Source organism: Lissotriton helveticus, chromosome 8 (assembly GCF_964261635.1).
Source record: "Lissotriton helveticus chromosome 8, aLisHel1.1, whole genome shotgun sequence".
NCBI lineage: Eukaryota > Metazoa > Chordata > Amphibia > Caudata > Salamandridae > Lissotriton > Lissotriton helveticus.
Window position 1 is genome coordinate 905,998,108 of NC_136069.1, and position 13,071 is coordinate 906,011,178.

The following is a 13,071-nucleotide window of genomic DNA, read 5'->3' on the forward strand; positions in this document are numbered from 1 at the left end:
TAGCATAGGATCACAAACTGAAATTTCTTCTGAGGAACAAATATTAGTGATATCTAGTAAGTCTCCCACTAAGAAGATTACTCCAACTAAAATACCAGGGTTAGGATCGCCAATTAAAAGAAAGCGAGGGAGGAATAGACAAAAAGGAAGACGAGCAAAAACATCTAAATTGGTAATGAGCCCCTCGAATAATAAAGGTCCCGCAGAAAGTAAACTTGACCAAGAGCACTTGTGCATACACTCTCAGTGTTATCAAGAGCTTATGAGAAATATAGAGCAATTGGTTAAATCCTTATTATTACCACTTGTAGGGAGGGTAAAGAGAATGGCAGAGCAAGTGGGGTCCATTTAAGAATCAAGTATTGTTAACACAGCCCTACTCAAGGAACTGTCAGTTAACAGATGTGATCCAATCCGCCCTGTGCCAGTGACAGTGCCGAAATCAACTAATCTTGCGATGAGCGCCGATCCGTTACCCCTTGTCGGTGATAACACTACGGCCACCTTAACCACAAACATAGTTCCTGAGCCTACGAAAACCAGGGAAGTAAGAGAGAGAGGGCAAGCAAGTAAGCAAGGTTATGAGCATGGAAATACTGTAAGTAGATCTCATCTGGATAAAAATCTAAAAGGAGAAGCTCAGCAAATAGATCTCCCTCCGGAGGCGGTACCTTACGTTATAGTACTTACTGGGGTACCAGAGCTGATAGCGGGGAAATTTGAAGTATACCAGGATCTTAAGAATAAGGTAGTGTACTGGCTGAGAAAGAACAGGCCATTACCTCCCAACATAGATGGTGAAATTTTACACATCAGAAGACTAGGTTGGGTGGGAAAAAGACCGAAGGACGTGCAGGGGGATATCATCATTATCAACTTCAGGGATCGTAGGGCGACTAATCACATCAGAGACTGGTACCCTGAGAGCTATGGGGGAGGTATATCTACCCGCGATCTAAGTTATTTTTATCCACAGGCTCTGGTAAGAAACCACTCCAGACCACGGTACCTGAATAACCGGTCTATGGCGGGTCCTATTTTTAACGTTTCCACCTTCAATCGATTCGCCTCTCTTTCTGGAATGGAGGGGGTAGACTGACTCCTAAGCGGGACTGTAGAGATTGTGAGGGAACACGAGCCACCTGCATATATTGCTGATGATGTAACAAATAGGGAAGATGGCTCACCTGATATAATATCTAAGATGAGAAGGGTTGACACTATTGATAAGAATATCCTTAAAGGTCATGCTCTCTGGAATGATAGTATCCCAGCTGAAAAGCCATTGTTAGGGGTCAATCTGGAGCCTAAGTGTACCCTGGATACATTGGTTAGTCAAATGAATAAGGAAACATGGTATTTTGTGAGCTGGGACATCGCAGGTTTACGATCAAAATTGGGAAATGAAAATTGGGTAAACCTTGTGAATAATTATGATGTTGTTAGCCTCCAAGAAACCTGGACTACGGCCCCTGATCATGTCACTGGTTTTAAAACGTATTTCTCCCCAGCTATTAGCTCAGTCCAAGGTAGAGCTAAGGGGGGTTTATGCACTTACGTGTCCAATATGTTATTATGCACTAAAGTAGAAATTGTTTTTAACAATATGTATTATCATATTCTCAGGATTGTTATTGATAACGTGTTTTCTTTGGTTTTGGTGAATTTTTATAATAACGTCCCGCGTGAGGACGTGGATAACATTTTTAAGTCATTAGGGGGTAATATAAAATCTATGATGGAAGGAAGATCTAGAGAGGTCTGTGTTATATGGGCAGGAGATTTAATTGTTCCTTGTGTGTAAGAGCAGAGAGAGGAACATGTGGTGTTATGCTTGATAAAGACACTAGTTTGAGCCATTTTAATCTCACCAAGACTGGGGACTATCTAAATGAGGTCATCTTCGGATGTGACATGGGTTTTGCGAATAGACTGGTCAGCCCTGAATGTCCATTTCTTCCCACCTTTAGTGGTAGAGGGGTTACTTCAACTATTGATTTTATAATCATGACTGCGAGACATGGGGGTATGATCCAGATATTTAACACCCTTGATAATTCATTAAGTGATCACTTTCCCCTTAGTTTAGTTCTTCAAGGCAGACCTAGGGCATTACGTGGAAGAGATATGACTAAAACACGAATAAATAACATCTCTTTGGCGAGGAAAAATGGTTACTCTTTAAAGTGGACAAAAATAGTCCCAGAAGATTTTCTTCAAAAACTAGTAAGGAGCACCATGCCCCAGTTTTATGCCTGCACGGATGCGAACACCGAAGATACCAATATTATAAAAAACTTCTTATTAATTATCTCACAAATTAAGAAGCTACTATGGGTCGAAACAAAAGGTGTTAAGAAGACTCAAAAGAGATGGTTTGATACGGCCTGTACCAAGGCATATTCAAACCTAAAACATGCTTTTCAATGCCCCTGTCAAAGATAGTACCTTAATTAAGGAGCGTAGTAATATCTATAAGCAGACCCTAAAAAAGAGAAAAGACATCTTAAAAAAGGATTCATGGGTTACTCTGTGCGAAGCATTATTAAGTCGAGATACAGCAGCTTTTTGGAAAGTTGTTAACGCCCCTTTTTTGAATTATAATGCCTCAGCCACAATAGAAGTAGCAATAGCTGAAATAGAGTGGGTGAAGCACTTTTCAGAATTATATTCTAATGAAAGACAAGTGGGAGATTGTTTAATCCAGGAAAAAATAATTGGAGATTCTTGCAATTTAAAGAACAATTTGGTATTTGATATCTCTGTAGCAGAAGTGAATGCTAGCATTGATGCAAGCCTGGGGGGCAAGGCACCTGGCCCTGATGGGGTCCCGGTGGATCTTTATAAAGATAACATAGATCTCTCGGCCCGATCCTGACCCAACTTTTCAATGCTACGCTCCGAAATGGCCTTCTATCTTCCTGGTGCGAATCGCTGATAGTTCCTATATTTAAAAAAGGGGACAGAGCTAGCTGTCATTGCTATCACCCGATATCACTTCTCGACTCCACTATCAAAGTTTTTGGGCGGGTGATTATAAATAGGCTTCAGACTTGGGCTGATGAAAATATGATAATCAGTGATTTACAATATGGTTTCAGGAAAGGGCTTAGTACAATTGACCAGTGTTTAAACCTGCATATTTTAATAGAAAAATACACAACAGCCAAGAAGGGTCGAATGTTCTTAACTTTTATAGATTTAACTTCGGCATTCGACTGTGTTTCACACAGTAAACTCTGGCTGGTTATGGATAAACTGGGGGTAGATACATCAATTATTAATTTCCTGTGGGAACTTTACTTAGGTGCATCCGCTAGAGTTAGATTTGGAAAAAATGGTGAATGTACAGAATCCTTTGGCATTGCTAGGGGTGTACGACAAGGCTGCGTCCTGGCCCCATTCCTTTTCACACTTTATATCAACGATGTGAAGAATACACTTGTGAAGGAGTGTAGGGATATGCCAATGGTGGGGGAAAGATCAATCCCAGCATTGTTGTATCACGATGACGCAGTCTTGATGTCCAGAACTCCACTGGCCATGCAGAGCTTAGTTACCTCCTTTGTAGACTTTATGTCAGGTTTAGACCTAAAGATAAATTGTTCAAAGAATTTCACCATGACCTGTGGCTTGGGTGCACACAAAAAGAGAAAGGTAGTTTTTATTGGTTCTTCCCCAGTTGATTTTACCTTAACTTTTTCTTACTTAGGTGTTCTCTTCGATCGCACTGGTCTATGGAACACCACAATTAAGACAAGAAAGTTATTATACTGCAAATCCATAACGGCCTTAAAAAATTTTAGTCAAAAAATTGGCAGGAAACCTATCGGGGAAATGTTAACAGTGTATAAAGCTACTTGCAATTGTGACTTATGGTGCAGGATTGCGGGGACACGCAAATGTATCATCATTACAGGTAGTGGAAAACCTTTTTATGAAATATATTTTAGCCGTTCCAAAAGGTGTTTCCACATATGTCTGCCATGCAGAACTTGGGGAACCATATTTGGAAGACATTATAAAGACAGCCCCGGTACTGCTATGGCATAGAGTTTTGACGACTAATGAATGTGGGTTAAACCGCTTGATTATGAATAACGTGGTAGGCCTAGAAAAGAGTGGCAACATTGGATGGCTGTCCTACGTGAAGAGGTTCTTCACGGATCTGGGCATTGCAAATTATTTTAATGAACCATCCTCTCTGTGCAACATTTCTAGGAAAGTTTTGAAGGAAAAGTGTATGACCTACCTGTATGAGTGCAGAACATCAACAGAAATGAAAACAATTACGGTGGTCGCCCATGAGCAAATTGTGATCTCTAGGAAAATGCAGCCATATGTTAAATTACAATTGAGTGACTATGAGAGGTTCTTATTAACCTGTTTTAGATTTAATTTATTGTTTAGGTCACTTAGTTTCCCCGCTATGAATGACTGGTCGAAAGCTTTGATTAAGTGTCCTTGTGACGATGTGTCAGAACAAACACATATGCACATTCTTTTCTTTTGCAAATTTTACACAAAACCTAGGCGAATGTGGGTTGTTCCTTTACTGAAGACCATGGAAATAAATCGCTGTCGCTCTGCCTTTTTAGCTGTACAGAAACTTGATAATATTTTAACTATTGTATTTATTTCTTAATTTTTAAAAAATGTTTTTAAATCACATAAATCGATTGTAGCCTGAAATATGATGAACTGACTTTGGTGCTTTGGATGAATTTGTTAATTGTGATTTTATTTGAACTTTTATGGTTATTTTGTTTCAATAACCGAATAAAGAATTGATGATGATGATGACATCAGAACTTTTCTAGGATGTCAGAGGGCCACCCAAAGTGTACCCCCTTTTGGGAGAGTCTACAGCCCAGCTAGTTGCAGAGTGATGGGGTAAAGTGCTTTTTACTTGCTACCCCTATAGGGGACTGCCTACTTGCACCCTCTGTAAAAGATCCACTGAAATCCCCATAACTGAGGTCCTTTGCCTTCAACATGTCAGGGACTTATTGAAGACCAATGAGGATGTATGGAGGATAGAGTATAACACATGCAGTCTGTGGATGCGTGTGGGTGCCTCTGACCCATGAGTGCACGGATAACATAATATCTTAACAAAGACTGGTGGGTTTTAAGATCTCAACCCCCTTTACAAAACCTAATTTCTCCTTTTACTCCTTAAAATCCAAATCTTTTTTTGATAACCAAATGATTTATTACTTTCGTAGTAATAACAGTAAACAACAAGGCCAACAACTTCATATCAAAACAATAGGTACAGTGGAAAAGTGCAAGGATTACATTTTCACACCCAGTCTATGATAGCCCCACCACCTGACCCGGATCTTAAAATGTTTGCGGGGGTAGTCCCTACCTAGATAGGTCACTTCAACTGATCACACCAATCCACCCCCTTCTCCACTCTGTTATTTATGGGGGATCTGGGGCCTTCCAACTGCAAGGTATATCACGCTTGTCCACCACTGTTACCACTCCAACAAAGGTGCGCTCCATCCTAGGTCCTCCTATCTCCTCCAAAAGTCTCAACAGAGCAACCCTGGGGGAGAGGTCAGTCCAACAACCTTGAACCTCAGAGATCTTCTCTTCAATCTCCATCCAAAAGGCAATTTGTTGTGGAGATGCCCAAACCATATGAAAAAAATTCACCTCAGCTGCGGGCTCAGTGGAGATGCTGCAGAGTCATATACGGGAATTGTAAGTAATTAGGTTGAACCATAACGCAAGCTCGCAGAAATGGGCAGTTCCCTGGGGGCCAGTCTGGCCTCAACCCAGATGTCATCATAGAGTTTGCCCGCCCAGGCCTCCCACAGTTTGTGCAAACCAGAGAAGAATTCTGAAGTATTCATAATGAGGGACTGGTAAATTCAAGAAACAGCATCCATGCCCAGCTTCCCCATCAAGAGTTTGGGCTCAAGGGAATTGAATTCCAGAACTTGTGTAGCTAGCCAGCAGGGTGTAGCACAATTGCAGGTATTGGTGGAACTGCTTGCAAGAAACCTTTTATTGCTCATACACTTTCTGGAATTAATGTAAACCGTCACTGTGCCACACATCTCGTAGATGAATTTTTCCTTTTCTGTCTCATCTCAAAAATCCCTGAATCCCTGAGGTATGATGTAGCCAAGTCCCATGTCACAGTTGGGTCAACCTGGTGAGCATTAGCTCCCAGCTAATGAATCAGAGTGCTGCCCTCCAACACAGCAGCATTACCTGAGTACAGTCAGGGAGGGTCTGTGGTATCGGGGTCCCGTAAGCAAGCCCTGCAGCTCATCAAGGCTCAGCAAGGTCAGTACTACCCGAAAAGCCGGGTCATCCCATTCCCCACTGAACCAGTTGTTGATCATAGGCAGCTGCACAGCTACATAACAGCCATAAAGATATGCTATTTCCATTAACCCATCATATGTGGACTGACCAGCATTAACAGAGGCCACACGCAAGAGGCCTCGCACCCAAAGATTTCTTGCGATCCAACAGTACAGCAGCGGCATACAGAACTGCAAGGCGGTCTGTCTTGGGTCATTATATTGCCAATTAAGGGTGCCGACGTGCTGATAGCTCATTTGAAATATTGCTTTATCCACCTACACAAGACCTTGTGTCTTCTGAAGAGAGCCTAATGTAGATGCTTCTCACCCTTGAAGGGCCTCAGAAGGAGACTGTAGCCCCAAATTATTTTATCTCAGATATTCATCGTTCAAGAATAACTATTCTTGCTACATCTTAGTGGTTCCTTCCCCCCTACAGATCGGGCCTCAACTACCTCAGCCAAACCCAGGCAATTTCAGTCCTGATGAGACCCTTTTATTCTTCCAAGGGTCGAAACACCATCAACATATGTACACAGACAGACTGATTCTTACCATTGTGATACAATGATTAATTCCCTGTGTCTCTAACTTTATTGAATATAAAACTGCTGTATTTTTATGTAAAGCAACCAATATATTGTGCTTGTTCACATTGTACTTCACTTTCTCGTCTTCAAATTCGGTTTTGGTTTGTCTTTTCAACTGGGGTACACTCCGTCTTCCGTTTTCCTTTGAGAAACACTCACATCTGTTTAATTAAAAAAAAATCTTTGTCCAATATATTCGGTTCACATGGACATACGGGGTGCTCTTGTTCTTGTCTAAAAATAAAATTTCATCCAAAGGGAGGTGGCAACTTTCGAAGCTAGCATCTGAAACCATTCCCTGGGGATCGGGTGTGGGAAATTTGAAAAGAAATTAAGGATGTGTGGCAGTACCTTCATTTTAAACAGGGCTACTGGCCCTAGGGTATTAAGTGGCAGAGTACCCCACAATTGCAGATCTCTATTCATTCTGGCAACCAACGGGGTCAAGTTTAAGCTCCAGGCCAAGTCTTGGAGTTGGGAAACATAGATACATACATATTTAAAGGACAGATAGTGTATTGGGATAGTGGCTCGCGAGGAGCAGCAACTCACATCTCCACCTATAGGCAAAAATAGGGATTTGGGTTCACTAACCTAGGGTCCTGAGGTCTCCCTGTATGAACGTAGGATTTCCAAACAGCACGGTCCTGATGTTTGCGGGTTTCTCAGAAACACCAGAATGACCTCAGCATACAGTTCTATGTGCTCCTCCTGTCCCCCATTCCAGGACCAACCCTGTATCCGCGTGTCGCATCGAATAACAGGGTGGAGAGGGGTCAGTCGTGGGGCATGCCTCTACGAATCTGGAAGGGGTAAAAGGCCCCCTCAATTCGGACCTAGGCAGATGGGTTGGCGTAAGGGAGACCAACAAACTTACAAAAGTGAGGTCTTAGTCCCGCCCTTCACAGCACCGCCTCTAAGAAGGGCCAGTCAACAGTTTCGAAGGCCTTCTCAAAATCAATTAGCAGCCAGATCCGTAGAGCTCGAAGGCTGTGGGCTTGAGAGATGGCCACCTGGACTCTCCAGATACAATGCTAAGTGCTCCTGTGTGGCATAAATCTACACTGGTCTGGGTGAATTTAGTAGGGCAGGGCATGACTAAGCAGAGCAGTCAAGATCTTTGCGAATACCTTAACGTCTGCGTTAATGAGGGAGATGGGCCTGTGTGAGGAACATCGGTCCAGTGGCTAACCCGGTTTGGGCATTACAACAATAGCTGTCATGTCTAACTATGGTGGAAACGCCCCCCGCTTTGCCACCTCTGCATAGAGCGCCAGGAGATGGGGAGTAGGAGAGGGCAAAATCGCTTAAGGAACTCAATCGCAAATCCCTCAGGACCTGGGGTTTTCCCGGAGCTCATGGCAAACAATGCCTCTCCGATCTCCTCAACTCCAATCGGTCAATCAAGCTCCCCTGCCATGGGCTGGGGGGTCAAGGGCAAAAGGTTATCCTGCAGAACTGGTATGCGATATCCCAGGGGGGCCTGAGTTGCACCTGCATAAGTACCCAATAGTAGTCCACAAAGACTTGTGCACCCTCCGAAGCCCGCTCATGGAGGCAGACCCTGGCATCTCGAATCAAGGGCACTACACTAGAAGCAGCATCCCTTGTGGCCAGCCAGTACAGGAGTTTCCCGGATTTGTGCCCTCGCACATGTTGCGTCAATGCCCTCCAACACCGTCTGGCCTCTTCCAGCGAAATCTGATGCAGATTAGATCTCGTCAATGCCAATTTACGGTCTAGGTTAGCTGCGGGCCACCAGCTTATCTGCTGTTCCAGGGAAAGAATCTGGTCTCTACGTAAGTCATGTGCAAAAGTTTATGTGCCTCTGCACCCCGGCCATACCCCTAAACCAGTCCTCAGAGTAGGTTTACTGGCTGTCCAGAGAGTCTCACCGAGGCCATTGTATCTCGATTTAATTTCAAAATACAAGCACATTTCAGTTTCCACAAAGTCAGAACAATCCAGGTCAGTGAAGTACCAGGCATTGTTATCTCACATGAGTCGCTGGGGCCCCTGTGGGGGATCAAAACTTAAGCAGCAGGGGGGCATGATCTGATATTCTCCTAGGAAGGATTCCAATATCTGTGATCTGAAGGATATCTGATGCCAGGAGCCAGACCTGATCAATGCGCTACTGGGTCTTGTGGGCCGCCGATGTGTGTGTATTCATGCTCATCGGGGGCGCCATGCATCGCAATGTCCCATCAAGTCTGCCTAGAGGGTAAGCTGCCCAGTGTGCTTGTTTGCCGCCCCAGTAGGTGTTGGTCAGCGGGTCATAGGCCGGGTTCTGAACAGCATTTAAATCACCCTCCTGTGCGAGCCGCCCTGAGGATGGGTCAGCAGAAGGGCTCGTAGTGTCTGCAGAGTGGATTGGAGCTGCTGCTGGGGGATATAGACTGATAGGAAATTATATCTACTTTGTAGTCGACCTTCAATACCCACATATCGACCCTGCAGATCTTCATGAGAGGCCCCAACTACCAATGGGAACCCCTTGTGTAGTAGGATGGCAACTCCTCTGGAGCCCCGGGGAAACCCAGCGTGGAACACTCTATTGTAGCCGCAGTGACCCAGGAGGGGACAGTGGGTACCCTCAAGTGTTTTTTTTTAAGTATAAGCACCTCAGGACAAACTCTTTTCAAATATCTAAGAACGGCCGATCGCTTAAAGCGGTCCAGTAGGCCGTAAACTTTCCAAGAAATAACTTTAACCACCATTGGCAGGGGGAAAAGACAATGAGGGTGTCAACCTCACATGGAGCCACCTAGGGGTCCAGTGAGGATCAACAATAGTACAAGCGTATGAGACCGTGTACATAGACTCGTGTGTGTGGTGTGTAAGAGACTTGTTGGCGAGAGTAGTGGTCAAACCTAAAGGAAAAAAGAAAACACCAAAACAGTTTCAACCCCCATAACTACCCCCACCCCATACTTCCACCTTTGAAGCATCTGTTGCCCTACCGCCAGACGTGTTATGTTATATGGTTTGTAAAGTGTGCTGATGCCCTAAGGGGTCTTGGCGCTAGTATCAACAATCAACATGTTCTAAAGCAGCCCAAAAGCTTCTAGTAGCATCCTCAATAAGGATTCTACCGCCTGACAGCACAAATTTACACATCATGACTGTATGTCAATAACAAAATAGCCAGAACAAAACTGAAACATATACAAAGAACAAATAAGGAAAAGGGAAGATCAGTCATGGGTCAATTCCGTTCCCTATCGCGAGAGTAGCAATTCTCAGGGTAGCGCTTGCAGTGTCAGGAAGACCTAGTGGCGCCCTCCTCTCTGGATCTGAAAAAGTCTGGTGTGTCTGAGAGTGGAGTATCTGGGACAGCGGTGACAGTGACAATTTTGCTTCGGTCCGGCCTCAACGAGGTTTGTCTCATCCGTGGGCAGAAGCGACTCTTCTGGGAGCGAGTGAGCTTCCTCCTGGGCATTTAGGGGGCGGGGGAGTTCTCCCTCGAGTTGGGAGATGACCCCTGAGGAGGTTCCAGGCCGTCACGGTGCCTGCTGCTCTGTTGCTCACTTCCAGGCTTGCTCTGAAGTGGCAAAGATATAGGTATGGGGGGGTCAGCTGCCCTAAGGGCGCAAGCAACGGGTTTGGTGTATTGATCAGTCTTTGTCTGCACCGGAATTGGTAGGGAAGGCTTGTCCTGTCACATCTCTAACTGGCAATCTATTGACGGGTCCAGGGTGGTAACGGAGACCACTCCTCTTTGGCTTGATTACCCCAGTGGGCCCACATGAGCAACCAGGACAGCTGAGAGTCGGTAGAGTGAGGAGAATACTTGGGCAAGGCCTGGCACCAACAGTGTAGTTCCTCTTCAATGCATCCACCCCAATGGCAGGCAGGGCCCCCAACAAGGCATAGGTGGCACAATGTGGCACAATGGGCAGCTTTAGGCCCCCCCCAACACCAGACAGGAGGGGAGCGACAAATAGTGCTGTCACAGGGCCCAATATGGACAATGTTTTTTGTCCAGAAGAGGGCAAGAACATCCAGTGCAGCCCTTCATTCCACAAGCCCAGCAATAATGAGGAGGGGCAGCCCCAATCCTCAAACATCTCCCTCCTCCACCAGCCCGCATGGAGACCGCAATATATGCCCGGCATCCACCAAATGGAATGCAGGGAGGAGCTAGGGTGTAAGGCCCAACCCAGTCATAAGTGGCAGCTCCAGTGGGCAATGCGACCCCCAGCCAGCTCCAGGGGGGCAATGGTGTAGTCACGTGGGAGAGGGGCCCCAGCAGAGGGCCAAAGGCCAGGACCTCCCATAGTGCCAAGCACAGGCAAGGGGAGAGGAAAGGGAGGGCTCCCAAAACTCTGCAGAGCCGGCAGTCTTATGTCGCAGCTTGTCCACCGCTAGTCTGGGTGTGACACCCTCTGGGGGGGGGGCTGCTTCGGCCCCCCCATGCACTCCTCACACCGCAACAGCTGCCACTGCCAGCACTACACATCAGCGGGCCTGGGTCTCCTTCTGGACCTGGAACAGGCCAGCGCACAGTGGCTGCAAGGTCGCCTCTCCCCGCAGGTACACCGCTCAGCTGTGGTCTGCCATCTTGTGCGTGGCTCGGAGCGGTCGGCGCATCTTGGTCGCAGAGAGCATCTCCGCAGCTCCCGGTGACTGAAATCCAGTCCTCCAACCTCCCCCCCCCACCAAGCTTGGCAGGAGGGGCACAAACTTCGCTGTCGGGGGGCAATGGCAAAGGATAGTCAGGGAGTTTGCCGGAGCAGCTCTAGATTGCAGCCGCTATTTTGGCGGACAACACTCAAATATTACACAATCTAGCATCTGTCATATTGGTAGCAGTTCAACAGCGATTCTTGGCCCTATCCATTCATCCTTGAAGCAATATTAAACCCATTAGTGCAGGTGAAATGATGTAGACGTCCCCTGCACTACCTTTGTGGTGCAGAGAACATGAACATTGTGCACGGACACACCCATATGTAAAACTAAAAGCAGAAGGAGGCTAACAATCTTCCAATTCTCAATAGTTTTGCAACATGAGGTCTTTCATTTTTCTTATTATACAGCGTGCATATGAATCCCAATATAATAATCCTTCTACTGTCACACACACACAGGCCAACCATCAGATTCTGCATGGGTACCTTATTAAATTAATGGTATAGTCGTCTCCGGACAGACGAGTATCAAACTTGCCAACTTCTTCTTTGAAAGAGCATTTATCTATGTTAGAGGTCAATATCTGAAATATGTAACTCTGATCTTAGCTTAATTCATGCCTTCCACCTACTGAACTACATTAAGAACCAAACCAAGAATTGGTGGCTGGGCAGACGGAGCTGAGATGCCCTTGTTTACGACAAATCACCACTGTGAAAGAGATATATGAGCCATCTTTTGATTCCTTTGAGTACCTCCTATCCACATTTGTCACTTCACTAACCAATTCACATTGGTGATGTAACACCTGGGAGGGGGACTTTTGCAGTTCATACATCCTAAATATTGAAGATATGGCACACTATTGTGCACCTAACACGACAATGTCACATATTCAACACAAGCAGAAGGATGCTCTATATGTCCTGAAAACTATCTTAATGATTCCAAACACTAACCTGATATGAGCATAGTTACACCAACTTCTTCACTGAAAGTGAGCTGTGTAAAAACATACACGCTCCTCCAAACTAGGTGAAGGCATTCTGAGTGAAATTTAAATTGTCTTTAGCATGAAGACTTTGCTCAATTCCGTCTTGATCCACCGAACCTTCTTTCCGACACCACTGAGAAAAAGCCTGAACATTTTCATAAAATGTTGACCATAGTGTGAGATATACTTGACTCCTTTCCCACCTACAATTTAAATGAAATGAAGAGAATAAAATGCTCACAGCTCTCCTCAGCCAATTAAAATGGCACATCAGAGCACATGAAAGACACAAGAATAGATGAAAACTGTCATCTGATTTTACTGCATACTGAGTTTATTCTTGAGGTTACAAATTAGCTTGTAGTGCAGGCAAAAGAGGCATACTTCTAGAACTTCATCAAAGAGTCCACTAATTCAATCAAATAACTATTTTGTATCTATAGGGCGATTGTGACCCAAGCCTAGCATCAAGCCTTCTGGTGGCCTAAAATAATCTTTGAAATAATCTCTGATCCTTCTTCAT

General features: G+C 45.0%; 1 protein-coding gene across 2 annotated transcripts in view; it reads right to left on the bottom strand.

Annotated features, from left to right (window-relative positions):
• Positions 1-13,071, bottom strand: part of NSUN3 (NOP2/Sun RNA methyltransferase 3) — a 190,337-nt gene that overhangs the window by 18,964 nt on the left and 158,302 nt on the right. The window contains exon 6 of one of the 2 annotated variants that reach the window (XR_013599891.1): positions 12,514-12,751. The exons of the other annotated variant lie outside the window; for it this stretch is intronic. The gene's annotated coding sequence lies outside the window, so the exon portion shown is untranslated. The remainder of the gene's footprint in view (positions 1-12,513; positions 12,752-13,071) is intronic. 2 annotated transcript variants of the gene reach the window in all.